This window comes from Notechis scutatus, chromosome 11 (genome assembly GCF_049901735.1).
Source record: "Notechis scutatus isolate UNSWTSFEM ecotype Mainland chromosome 11, rNotScu1.2, whole genome shotgun sequence".
Taxonomy (NCBI): Eukaryota; Metazoa; Chordata; class Lepidosauria; order Squamata; family Elapidae; genus Notechis; species Notechis scutatus.
In genome coordinates, this window is record NC_142019.1 from 9,401,566 (window position 1) to 9,414,554 (window position 12,989).

The window sequence follows — 12,989 nt, forward strand, 5'->3', positions numbered from 1 at the left end:
ACACATCGTGTGCATGTAATAATATATAGAGAGGGAGATGAATTTCAAATCTGACTCCCAACTGACTGCCCAACCAGCTTTTTTGAATGTTAAGCAACCAAGAAGAAGGATCAGCTTAAAGATACAAAGGCTCACATCCCACGTAGGATCTAAAATAAGAATCATTCTGCCAAAGTACAGAACACTCAAGAGGTGCAATCTGCGTTCCTTGTGGCCAAATGCTAGGAACAATTGTCAAGCAAGGAAGAAGGCTTAACCCATATCCTGATGAGATATTTATCCTTTCATTTTTTTCTAAGCGAAAAATACAAAAAACAAATCCACAGAGTATTAAATGCTCCACTGAGTAACCATAGTCTTCATTTCTTTCTCATTCAATCCCCACTGATACTCTCTCTAATATGACACATTTATCTTCAGCTGTGTGTAGCAGCTCTGTAATCAGAGACATCAGAGCTGCTCTCAGCTTAAAAGGAACACACAGGAACACATATACATGTGCACACACATGCCAGTGCAATGTGGTGTAGTAATTAAGATGCTGGGCAAGGAGGAGAAAGATCATCTAATTGTCCCTCAAGCAGGAAAGCAAAGTAGTCATCATCTCAGAGCCAAAGATTAACAAACTGGGAAACATCTGTCTAACTCACTCTAGACTAGCATGGTAGACTGACGTTCAGTAGGATTACTACAGGGCTGAAACATTTGTCCAAAACGGTACATAATTTTATAGCCCTGTAATCGGGCTGGGGGTTGCAGAATTCATAATTTAAATAACCAAAGAGCACCAAATTGGAAAAACTAGTGATGTCAACTTATTTTAGAAAAATGGAACTTCTTTATTTATAATCCTGTATGGAGTTAGGTTGGCTGTTGACTTTTTTTCTTTTGTCTTTTGATAGTGGTGAATGTTAAGAGTCGAGGAGGAAGCAACCTTTTTCCTTTGTCCTCAAAGATGAAGTATATCAAGCCTAAACTCTGTGTTCCTAAACTCTATCAGTGAATAATGATTCCTTATTTCGATGAGTCTTTAATCAAATCTATTAAGAAAACCTAACCATACCAATCTAAGAATTTTCAAGAAAAAAATAAAGTGTGGAAAAATGAACAAGAGAGAGAGGGAGAAAGAGAGGGAAGAGGAGAAGAAGTAGAGAGATTTAAGTTATGTTTTCACAATAAAACCAAAAACCAGATTCCACATAAAAATCAAAGCAAACCACTGTATGGCCTAAGGCGCTAGTCCAATTCACAGCATGTATGCAAGAAGCAGCTCTGGATTTGTAGTCACTAAGCTATAGCTTATAGTTTAGCAACCACTAACATATTCCTAAAAACATCTTGTCTGTGGCTTTCTGCTGAGATTGTTTTCAAAACATGGAGGACCTAGGTAGACCATCTAATGAGCACTGTGGCCATCGCCAAATCCAGAAGAGCAAATAGCAACAGAATCACCAAGCAACTACATTCTTGCTAGACACAACCAGCCATCAACATTGCACCCTCAATGAACTTAGTTTTCTGACTCTACCATTATTAAAAAAAAAAAAAAACATTCCAGAATAAAAAACCGAATGTTCTACTTGACCAACAAACCAGATAGGGCTTTCAAGAAATCAAGTTAAAGACATTGTAATTAGGGCAATGTACAAAGTCCAGTCAATGTATTTTGAAGGCTCTCTGAAAACTGACCAGAAAGAAGTGAATGTTCTTCATAAACATAAAGGGATGACCAATTGCTACCTAGCAAAGCTGAAAACGAGAAAAGGAACATGGTAGGTGAAATCTTAGCAGCAGCATCCCATAACATCAACATTCATGGTGTATCCTACTTGCAAATCTAAAATGCATTGCCTGAATAATTACAGCATTAATTAAGCTGTTGCATGTACCCATAGTTAACAAATAGATGCACCTGTTTTCAGCTGTTGTTAAAGCACTCATAAATAAGCACTTTTGGCAAGCAGCCATCCTAATACACAGAGAGCAATTTATAAATCTTCCCAATGTTGTTAGAGAAGGGAATTCAATATTCCTTTGCCATCATCAGTGCTGATGTTCAGATGACCAGGTCACAACAGGTAGGCTGATGATTTTAGAACTTCCAAGTCTATCAGCTCCCCCACCTAAGCAATCTGTAAATGACTAGCCAATAAAATCACCTGTTTAGAAACTTCATCAGACTCTTTCAAAGTGAAACTGCAAGAAGGGTTGTGTAGGGAGTCATGAAAATGGCTTGAAGAAGCTTCTTGGATAAGAAGTGAAACATTTTCAAAGGAAAAACAGAAAGTCCACTCTTGGTGGGGGGGAAAGCACCTTTGGGATAGTCTTGGAGAAGGCCAGAAGCATATGTTAAGCTCAGTAGTTAAGCAATATGTTAAGCCCCCACATCCCTATTTCCTGAGGTATTAAAGAGAAGGAAGGGGAAATACAGTCGAACATACAAATTAACAGAGTTGGAAGGGACCTTGTAGGTCATCTAGTCCAACCCCTTGCCCAAGCAGGAGGCCCTACACCATTTCTGACAGATGGCAGTCCAGTCTCTTCTTGAATGTCTCAAGTGATGGCGCTCCCACAACTTCCGAGGGCAACTTCTGTTTCAATGGTTGATTGTTCTCACTGTCAGAAAGTTTCTTGTTATTTCTAGGTTAAATCTCTCCTTGTTCAGTTTCAATCCATTATTCCTTGTCTGGCTTTCAGGTGCTTTGAAGAATAGCTTGACCCCCTCCTCCTCTCTGTGGCAACCCCTCAAATATTGGAAAACTGCTGTCCTGCCTCCCCTGGTCCTTCTCTTCACAATATTTTAATGGATAGAATTCTAGCCATACAATAATCTATCTACCTTGGAAGGTGGACAGGTGGCAACCTAGCTCTTTCCGTATTTTGGTGCACATGGTGAAGAAGGAAACTCCATCAGGAACAACTACCCAAATCAGCAAATGCATTCTTGCTGCATTCTAATTTGCTTGCTCTGAAAAAAAATAAAGATCATGATATACAGCTTGCATAAAGAAAAGCAAGCTGGTGCAAATCAAAGTCATTCTATCAGCAGCAATTCTACTAGAAACAGGGATGAGGGTTTATTAAAAGATGGGGTTGGATATGCCTACGGTTCAGGTTGATGCATTAGTTGGAGTATCGGGTAACAATTGGAAATAGGGACTCAAAGGTTCACACAATGAATTTACGGAGTCTCCTTTAGCCCTGTTTTATAAGCCAATTCAGCTTCACCATCTCTAGATCAGGAAAGGGTTCACACATTTTGTTATGCCCTAGTTCACCTAACCAGAGTTTGATACAGAGTGAGAACAATCAACCAATGGAACAGCTTGCCCTCGGAAGTTGTGGGAGTGTCATCACTTGAGATTTTCAAGAAGAGATTGGACTGCCATTTGTCAGAAATAGTGTAGGGTCTCCCGCTTGTGGGGTGGGGGGTGGGGTTGGACTAGATGACCTACAAGGTCCCTTCCAACTCTGATTATCTGTTATCTGTTATAAGCCATAGCTGGCCACGTTCATGTATCCCAAGGAGCCCAAATTTGGCTCACTTGCTTGGCAAGTTAGCTAGGTGGAAAGCCAGCCTTTCCTATACAATGCCTCAAGGTGGGGGAGGGGAAGGGAATGTATAAAATAGATTAATTCAGTTTATCAAGCATAAAATTATCTCTCCCCTCGTGGGGCGAGGCTGTGAGTTACTCCAGACTCATTTCCAAAATCATAATTTCCTTGGCTATTTCTTCCCCATTTCAGCCAACTTTCCAGCCCTCTCTCTCCCCATTCTCCCCATCCCAATTTGAAGAACTGAAGCCTGGCGTGGGAAAGGTACCTTAGGGCTTTTCACAAATCCAGTAGCCCCTTGAACCAAAAACCAATTAGAATGCCCCAAGGCTCTGCAATTCAAGGCTGTCCCTTCTTTTCAAATGGCTGCCATCTCAACACTGTTAAGGAGCCCAGATCTGAATGGAGGAATCGTGGTAAAGTGGTGCTTAAGCCAGGCCCAAGGTGAAAGGAACTAAGCTTTCTATAGGAACAGCAGCTTTGGTTTCTAAGAGACCAACTGACCAAGACAGTTGACAAGAAGAAGGGGAAAAAAAGAAACCCTCACTTACTATTCTGTTCCCCCATTTGCAGAGACCAAAATACTTCTCTGTCTGGAAGGGTGAGCAATCCAAGGCCCCAGAGCAACATTTCTAATTCCTTCAGTTTTCTTTCTTTCTTTCCTGCACCCTGAAGTTCTTTATTATAACAATTACCAAGGATCAGGGTGGAAATTTCCCACCATTTTGAATCAAGAATTACAGAGACACAGAAGCACACACGAACCCCTGAAGTGTAAGTCTTAAAGCCATTTCATTAAAGTAGCAAGGGAATCTGCAAATCCCTAGAAAATACATAAGTTCTCAGTGGAGTCTACAAATATGATGTAAGACCACCTCTTCAATGTTATATTCTCACCCCCTGGGCTCCTATCCAATCCAGCCATCAAAGGTTTGCCCACCCCAATTGTACACCTATTATATATTTGTTTTCTGTTCAGGCCATATTAGACCATCTATTCTGGGGATTAATCCTGTCTCCTGGATTCCTCAAAAAATATGGGTTTGGATGGATGGATGGATAGATAGATAGATAGATAGATGAATGGAAAGAAGAGGAGTTTGCCAGAGGAAAAAAAATAATCAAGTCTTGACTATGGTGGAAGAACAAAGGAAAAATTGAAATCCAAGAATGACTAGTAGCTACTTACATTTGTTTTTTTTAATAGAGGGCTATTATGATTTTTTTTAAAATTACTTTCTTGTAAGAGATCAGGGTGAAATATGTTTTTCTTTACCATGCAAGCTTCACGGTCATCCTATATGGTACATTCATACTAAAGAATAGATATTTCTCTGTGAGCATTCATGGACCATACAGATACAGATAATCAGTTGGAAGGCACCTTGTAGGTCATCTAGTCCAACCCCCCACCCAAGCGGGAGACCCTACACCATTTCTGACAAATGGCAGTCCAATCTCTTCTTGAAAGTCTCAACTGATGGCGCTCCCACAACTTCTGAGGGCAAGCTGTTCCATTCATTGATTGTTCTCACTGTCAGAAAGTTTCTCCTTATTTCCAGGTTAAATCTCTCCTTGTTCAGTTTCCATCCATTATTCCTTGTCTGGCAGGAGCTTTAGAAAATAGCTTGACCCCTTCCTCCCTGTGGCAGCCCCTCAAATATTGGAAGACCGCTATCATGTCTCCCATGTGAGGATCCAAACTTCTACACACCAAAGGTCACCACATAGTAATTAGGCTTGGTCAGATTCATGTTTAAAAAAAGATTCAGTTTAGACTTGCAATTCAGTTTTTAAAAAAGAGTCTATTCCATTCAGATTTGCTGTTCAGGCTGCTGAATCCATTTCAGAATGGGTTTAGAATTGTTATGTTTTCAAACACAGATCAAGTTTTAGAATCAGTTTTGAAGAAACACCCCTTCCCCCATTCTATTCAACACACCAAGTTGATCTGAAGAATTTTTTTGAAAACTCAAAGCGATGATTCAGCCAAGCCACCTTGAAACCAAATATTTGAATATGTGCATGATTCTAACTCACAAAGCATTCTCAGCCCAATGTGTGCTTAGCCACAGCTTACTGAACAAACCACAACTGGCTGAGCTAAGCTTTGAAGTTTAAACATACAAAATGCTAAATGAATCCAAGCAAGCCACATTGTGGCTTGGTGTGATGGGTAGACCTGGTCTCTTGCTCACAAGTTCAAGTCCCATCACATGAATGCTTGGCCCTTTCAAGATGCTATTACTCAAGTTCCCTCTTCATCAGCAAAAGGAGAGGGGTAATAATGCCCCCCACATATTACATAGATATCCAAATACAATAAATCAAGGGAACTAGTTAGCTAAATAGATGTACACACTTTGTAAACAATTCATGTGACCACACGCCTGAGAAGTGGTGGATTAAAATGTTTATGCAATATTCACATGGAAGAAGCAAGAAAAATCCTGACCACTTCAATTGCAACTTTTTAACATTGATGAAGTGACTCTGATTCACCAATAAGGAGCTTTTGAACACTCAGAACATATTTCATTCATATTTACCAGAATCTGACTACAGAGTTGGAAGGGACCTTGTAGGTCATCTAGTCCAACCCCCACCCAAATGGCAGTCCAATCTCTTCTTGAAAGCCTCCAGTGATGAAGCTCCCACAATTCCCGAAGGCAACTTCTGTTCCACTGATTGATCATTCTTACTGTCAGAAAATTCCTCCTTCTTTCCAGGTTAAATCTCTCCTTGTTCAGTTTCCATGCATTATTCCTTGTCTGGCCTTCAGGTGCTTTAGAAAATAGCTTTACCCTTTCCTCCTCTCTCTGGCAGCCCCTCAAATCTGAAACATTTCTAGCAACTAATTAAATTCACCAGTTCCACTAAAATATATTTGCACTGCTACCAAAACCAAAACAGTAAACTTCTTGTGGTAAAGCAAATAAGAGAAGTCACACATATCCTAACCGCAAGAAATTTTCTTAGAGGGAAAATAATATTGTTCATACCAGTATATAGTTCTTGTCTTGTTCAAATAATCCCTTAACACACTATGCAAAACCAGCTAGTTTATTTCATTTAGTCAGCGGCTAGGCAAGAGAGATTATTGAAATAGAACAACATGGGGAACATTGGTCAGTTGAACCCAGCAAGCTAAAGCTGTAAAACCCTGGGCACATCCTACAGTAATTAACAAAGGTTCTTGATTTGAATTAGGGCTGAACCAGTCAATTTCTTTCAAGAATCTCAAACTTCCTATTTTCAACTACCTATTTCAAAATCCATCTCAGTCAGGATGTCTGGTCTGAGTTCAGAACTCCAGGCGCTGATTAGCTGGCAGCAAAGAGAGACCCAAAATAATTTTTGCTGCCTTCTAGTAGTCATCCAGATTTTTGCAACCCAGATCTAACAGCTGGGACAATAAGAAAAATATACTGCAAATGATGCAAAACCTAGAATTTTTGGAACTTGCACCCCAAATGCCAAGCTTTTGTAAATCACATCCTAACATCACAATGCGTATTTCATCCATTGTTGCTCTCTGCCCTTTTCTTCTTGCAGGAGGCTATGACAGATGACGCCTGTCATTGGAACACTATCTGCTACCAGTATGAAACCATTCACAAGAGAAATTAGCAAGAAATGGTCAAACATCCTGACAACCCAGTAAAGAAAACAAAACAGAAACTGATTTCCCAGAAGGAAACTTTGAAAAAAGTGAGAGCACGACATACAGTAGTCTAAGCACCACTTTGCAATAATCAAGAGCTACTCTCATTTTAGTTATTGTGCCAACCGGCTGCCATGATTTCATGGACCCAGAGTTGCCACAAATGCTAGTTTGCAAAGGACAGTTCTCTTTGAAAATCTACCAAGCTGCTACCCGAACTGTCTTCATTTCAAGGGCTCTGACATCTAATCTGGTTTAAAGATTTTTTTTAAAAACCTATAAGCAGAAATCACAGCTGGGGTCTTAAAGGTGACTGATAGTGGTTAGCAGCTGGGCACCCCACTTAGCCAGCTATAGTCTTCCCTGCTTTGCTGAGATATACTCTGTTTCTATTTAAATTATAGTAATTATTTATACATTTGCATATGTACATGCACATTTATGCCAATCTTTCCTTGCCTCCTTGGCAATGCATCTACCTCTCTCTCTTCCTCTCTCTCCCTCTCTCCCCCAGTAAATGGCCAACATAACTCATACTGCTGTTCAGAACTGAAAGGATGGGGGGCAAAATAAGAAAGAAATGGGATGGTGAGAAGCAGCAGGCAGGAAAAAAAGAAGAACATCGATTGTCATCAGAGCAGCCCAGGTGTTTCGCACATTCAATATTTTGTCAAGTCTGCTCATTCTGATGCTGATTTTGAAAAGGGAGACTTTTAGAAGGCCCAAATCACAAATGCATTCAATGCTTAACCATAATTATTTTTTTTTCTGGATAACGCCCAATGTGAACACTGTGGTTTTGAAATTTTAAAAAGTGCTAGATTAAGAACTTGAAAATCTCTGCTGGTTTGAGCCAACACCTTATTCATGATAGTGAGGGAGGGGGGAGGGGGGAAGGGAGGAAAAGGGGAAGGGAGGGGAGGGGAGGAGAAGGAGAGAAGAGGGAGGGAGGGAGGAAAGAAGGAAGGAAAAACCCTTTTTCACTTCTACCTCATTGCCCTGAATACTTTTTCAGGAGGCTTAGAAATAATAAAATGGGCTGCTATAAAGATATCTTCCTTTCTACTTTTCCATTAGAAGGCTCAACAGTGAATGGTACATTCTTTGTCTTTCCCAAGATTATATGCTACAACTGAATTAAAGTTCCCCCAAAATTGCACTTTTTAAATTCTGGTACTACATGTAGACTTCAGCAAATGGGAAAATTTCCTGTTCAGTGATACCTTCTAAATGATAAATACCAGGTCTGATGTTCTTTAACATTTTACATCAGATTACTCTTCCCAGAGTAAAACATAAAGAAAAAACTAGAAAGCAGTTCGATGGAGATAGAAGTAAACCCTAATAAAGCTATCAGGGTGTCATTTCCAAATGAGTATGCATACGTTTGCAGCCATTGATCACAGAACTCAACAAATAAAATCACCAATCTCCTATTTCACCTCCCAGGAAGATCTTGGATCATATTATTATCAGACATTCATGTACAATGAGTAGAAAAAGATGAGCCCAAATGCAAAAGAAAATGCTGTGGAATCCTAAAACTATTGCAAATCCTTAAAAATTTCCCTCTCAAATCATCCCTAGAAACCAAAATAGCTATCAGAAAACAGAATTTTCAGCCAGCAATCAAGCAATGGAAAAAGATATCCAGGTGCCAGGATATGTCTATACCAGCAAAGATCAGAATCGTACGTGTCTTCTCTAGGACTCTCTCTCGAAACAAGTGTTTATCTTTGAAGAAGCAAAATAGAAAGACTACGGTATTGATGCATTTAAATATTAGTGTTGGAGAAGACTTCTGAGAGTATCATAGACAGCCAGGAAAACAAACAAATGGATCATTGAAGAATTCAATCCAGAGTTCCTATTCAAGGCACAAATAGTCAGGCTCACATGAGCATACACAGTACACAACGTCCTAGTTCTTTGGAGAAGTCTATAATTCTGGGAAAGGTAGAATCGAAAAGGGCACCCATGGAGAAGTTGGATGGACACCATTACAGCTTCCTCCTAGAGAAATACATCTATCTGTGTGCTCACTAACAATAAACACCACCTTGATCACCACCATTAAATCATTTCTGAGCTCAAAAGCCCTTCGCTTACATTATCCCAGAGATCTAGCTGTGGGTCACTCCATTTTGAAAGAAAACTACTTTGAATATGTACAATAGAATCATGTCATTCCCCTCAGCTGGGAAAGTTGAAAGGAAGGCTGCTTTGTCTAAATTTGGGTCATATTTGTGGGTGAGACAGCAACTCAGCAGTGCTCTGTATAAGTGTATGGTGACTTCATGGAGGAATGGTGCAGAAATCAGTGAGATGGCCTAGCCAATCTCACAAAAAAGAGCATTGTACAACAACAACAACAACAAAAGGCCTGTAAATTCAGTGATTAAGATCTTCCATGGCATGTACAGAAGATCTCAAGGTCACTTCCCACATTGCTTACGAATGAAGGTAAATATACACATCCCAGGATAATGTTGCAGGATCCAATATGGGTCAATCACTGGGACCAGAGGTTTAGTCATCTGAGTTTTCAGACTCATGCTGAAGCCCATCCTCAGAGAACTTCTCTCTAGCAGAGTGTGTGATATTATAGCCACGTGGGAAGTCAGGTTAGAAAGGCAAGCCACGAGGACCCAATGTGTCGCATAGGAGGTGAGGAATGACTGGGCGGGGTGAACATTGGGCAGGCGGGGTAAGCGAGCATTGGGTGGGCAGAGCAAGTGAGCGAGCGGCGACCAGGTGACTGGATTGGGGGCGTGGCTAGCCAGAAGTCACTACCAGTTTGGTAACCCACGCCAAATCGTCGCTACCGGTTCACCCGAACCAGTGCAAATGGGCTGAATACCACGACTAATAGCAACCGTTGCTAGAAAGAAGTTCCCTGAAGATGGGCTCCAGCACAAATCAAAAAACTCAGAAGATGAAATCTCTGTTTCCCAATGACCAACCCCAATTGGATCCTGCAATGGGCAGCTCAGTTCACATATCAGGTTAAGTCCTGGTTTGTTTCACTGCCATTTATTGCATAAATTATATTTGGCAGTGCTTATACAATATGGTGAAGAGGTCAACCACTGAACACATGCAACATACATAAAGACATATGGACCTTGGTGGACATCATTTTAACTTTTTTTTAATGTATCCTATGACCATGCTGCTGACTTCTGAAGGGAAGGAGATCACTGAGAAATCCTACAGCTATAGCCCAGGTTGAGATGTTGTTGTTGTTTTTAAAAGCAATGAGAAACTATTTGCATGTAGCTATCATGGTGTCACAGGAGTCAAGCTGACTTCAACAAAGCTTTGTCTTCTAAGAATCAGACAACCAATCTCTTCAAGGTTTATCCATTATGGAGCCATGAAGATGCAATCACACATACACAGAATACACACGTACTGTCAATGAATGCCGGAGTTAGACATCCACTGGTAATTCTTGCTAGTGAAAGAAGTGGTTTTGATTGTTACAAAGGCCAAGGTGTGCAAACACTCCCCCTTACTCCCCTTGTTTGAAGCAGAGTGAAAATACAGACAATACAGTGATGGACTAAGGTGCTGGGTTGAAGGTCAACCATCAGCTCTAGCCTTGATGTAAAAGGAAGCTCGTGTTCTCCATCCAACTGGAGACAATGCATAGTTACCTGAAGCTCAGATACTACAAGCTTCTCTAACGCCTTTGAATGGCTACCATTGGAGCTACATCTACACAATGTTTCCCAGGTTTAGAAACCCTTCCCCCTTAAACATAAGAAGTTTAAGTTCAAACAGCACTAAGCTGTTCACTCTTGAAGAGAAGGTAGGAAATAATCCCTGGATCTTTGGGAGAACTTCCTAGGGAGGCTTCAGCAGAGTGACAGTATCTTCTAATAGGAATCTCAGCCAGACTTTTGAAAAATAGTGAAATGCTGGCATGAATGGTTTTGGTGGCTTGATTTGAGATGGAGAGGGAGAGAGAGAGAGATGGAGACTTGAATAGGTTTGGCTCCAAGAAGGGGAAGAAGAAAAAAAAACTTGCTCATTTGTCTCAAACAGGGAACTCCAACGTGCCCAAAGAGAGAAGCTAGGCCAAGCTAGCGTGGTTCTTTGTGTTACCATGGGAACCGAATGCAGATATCGCCCAATAGCTTTTTTATTTGCTAGACATTGTAATATATATTATGTTTTGGGGTTTGCGGTGAGGTAAAGGAGACTTTGTGAATCTTAACCATTGAGGCAACTCAGAGAAGGGGGCAATATGGGGCAGGGGGGAGGAGAGAGAGGAAGAAAAGTCTCCGCCATTCAAACAGGTAGTTTGTATGCAGGCAGAGTCTCCCAGTGTGAAGGCCTGGCTGCAAAATCCCGGCTGCTTTCTATTCAAAAATTCCCCTTCATTTCTGCTTCACTTCACTCTATGTGGGGACCCCCTAGCTGTACACAAAGCTGGCAGATAAAGTCCATGAAAAGTGATCAAATTATCAAGAACTTGACCTCACAGAGGGACAGAATTTAAAGGGAGGGGTGGAGAGAGGGAGTGCCTTATAACAACCCAGAAAAAAGAAACCGAGGAAGTGGGGGCATGAGAAGCCTTGTGAGACGGGGAGAGGGGAGCGGTGGTGGAGAGCAATTCCATAAACTGGTAGAGGCCGGGTGCCCGGATTAATTTGCAAAGGGGCATTGTTAAAAAGTCTACAACCTAATCCCTCCTTAGTCACCACCTACTCCCACCAATTGTGGAGGTTCTCCAATCTTCCTCTCCCACTCCTTTTTTTACACTCCTTAAGGTTTGTCAAGTTACTTTTCCAACTACAGGTTCCAGCCCACGTTTATCACTTTTGATCCATGAGTTTTATTTGGCTTTTTTTCTTTCTTTCTTAGCTGTGCAGTGGCTAGAAGACATTCTTTTGAGAATGTGTTTGGCAGCATCTCCTCCTCCTCCTCCTCCTCCCTGCTACCCCACCCCATCTGAACAGGTGCCTGCTGGTCTGTTCCCGGCCATCCTCTCTTTTCAAAGCTATCCCGATTCCTAAACATTCACCTTGGATTTAATTTCATTGATTAAAAAAAACAAAGACATCAAGTTCCTGGCACAATCCCTTGAAAAGAACTGCACGGAATCACTGACCAAAGAATGAACAAATTAGGAGTACAACTACTGATATATAAAAGGATACCTGTGTTGAAGAGAGGCTAGGCGAATTCCTTGAACATTAAGTTTAAAGACCTGGTAGATTAAAAGGGGGAAAAGGGAAAGAAAAAGAAAAAAGAAAGCTTGATCTGTTCTGGCTGCTTTCGTGCTTGCTCATTCCTCCAGTTGTGTCCATGGCCACGAGTTGTCTTTCCTTCTCTCTTTCTTTTCTTTTCTTTTCTTTCTTCTCTTCCTTTCCTTTCCATCTCTCTCTTCCCAGAAGTCTTTGGAAGTCATTTCTACTTTCGGTTATCTAGCTTTATGATGGCTTGATAACACTCATACAGCTAGATAACCAAAGACAGAAACGGCCCTCCTGCTTGAAGCTTTCTCTTCTTTCTTTCTTTCTTTCTTTCTTTCTTTCTTTCTTTCTTTCTTTCTTTCTTTCTTTCTTCCTTTTCTTTTCTTTCCGATGGGATTCGGCATCAGGCTCAACGTGCTGTGTCAGAACGTCGAATGCTTCTGGATCTTCGAGCTGCCACCGGGAAAATAAAGGAGAAAATAACCATATGTATACATGCATATACATAAAAGGGTGTTTTTGGAGGGGAGGGCGCGAAGAGGGAGAAAGAGAGAGAGAGAGAGGGA

The 12,989-nt window shown here is 41.0% G+C and overlaps 1 long non-coding RNA gene across 1 annotated transcript in view; it reads right to left on the reverse strand.

Moving 5' to 3' along the window:
• LOC148129700 (uncharacterized) overlaps positions 1-12,624 on the reverse strand; it is a 62,810-nt gene extending 50,186 nt beyond the window's left edge. Inside the window, exon 1 of the long non-coding RNA XR_015750794.1 lies at positions 12,388-12,624. This is a non-coding gene — a long non-coding RNA (uncharacterized LOC148129700). The remainder of the gene's footprint in view (positions 1-12,387) is intronic.
• Between the last annotated feature and the right edge of the window lie 365 nt (positions 12,625-12,989).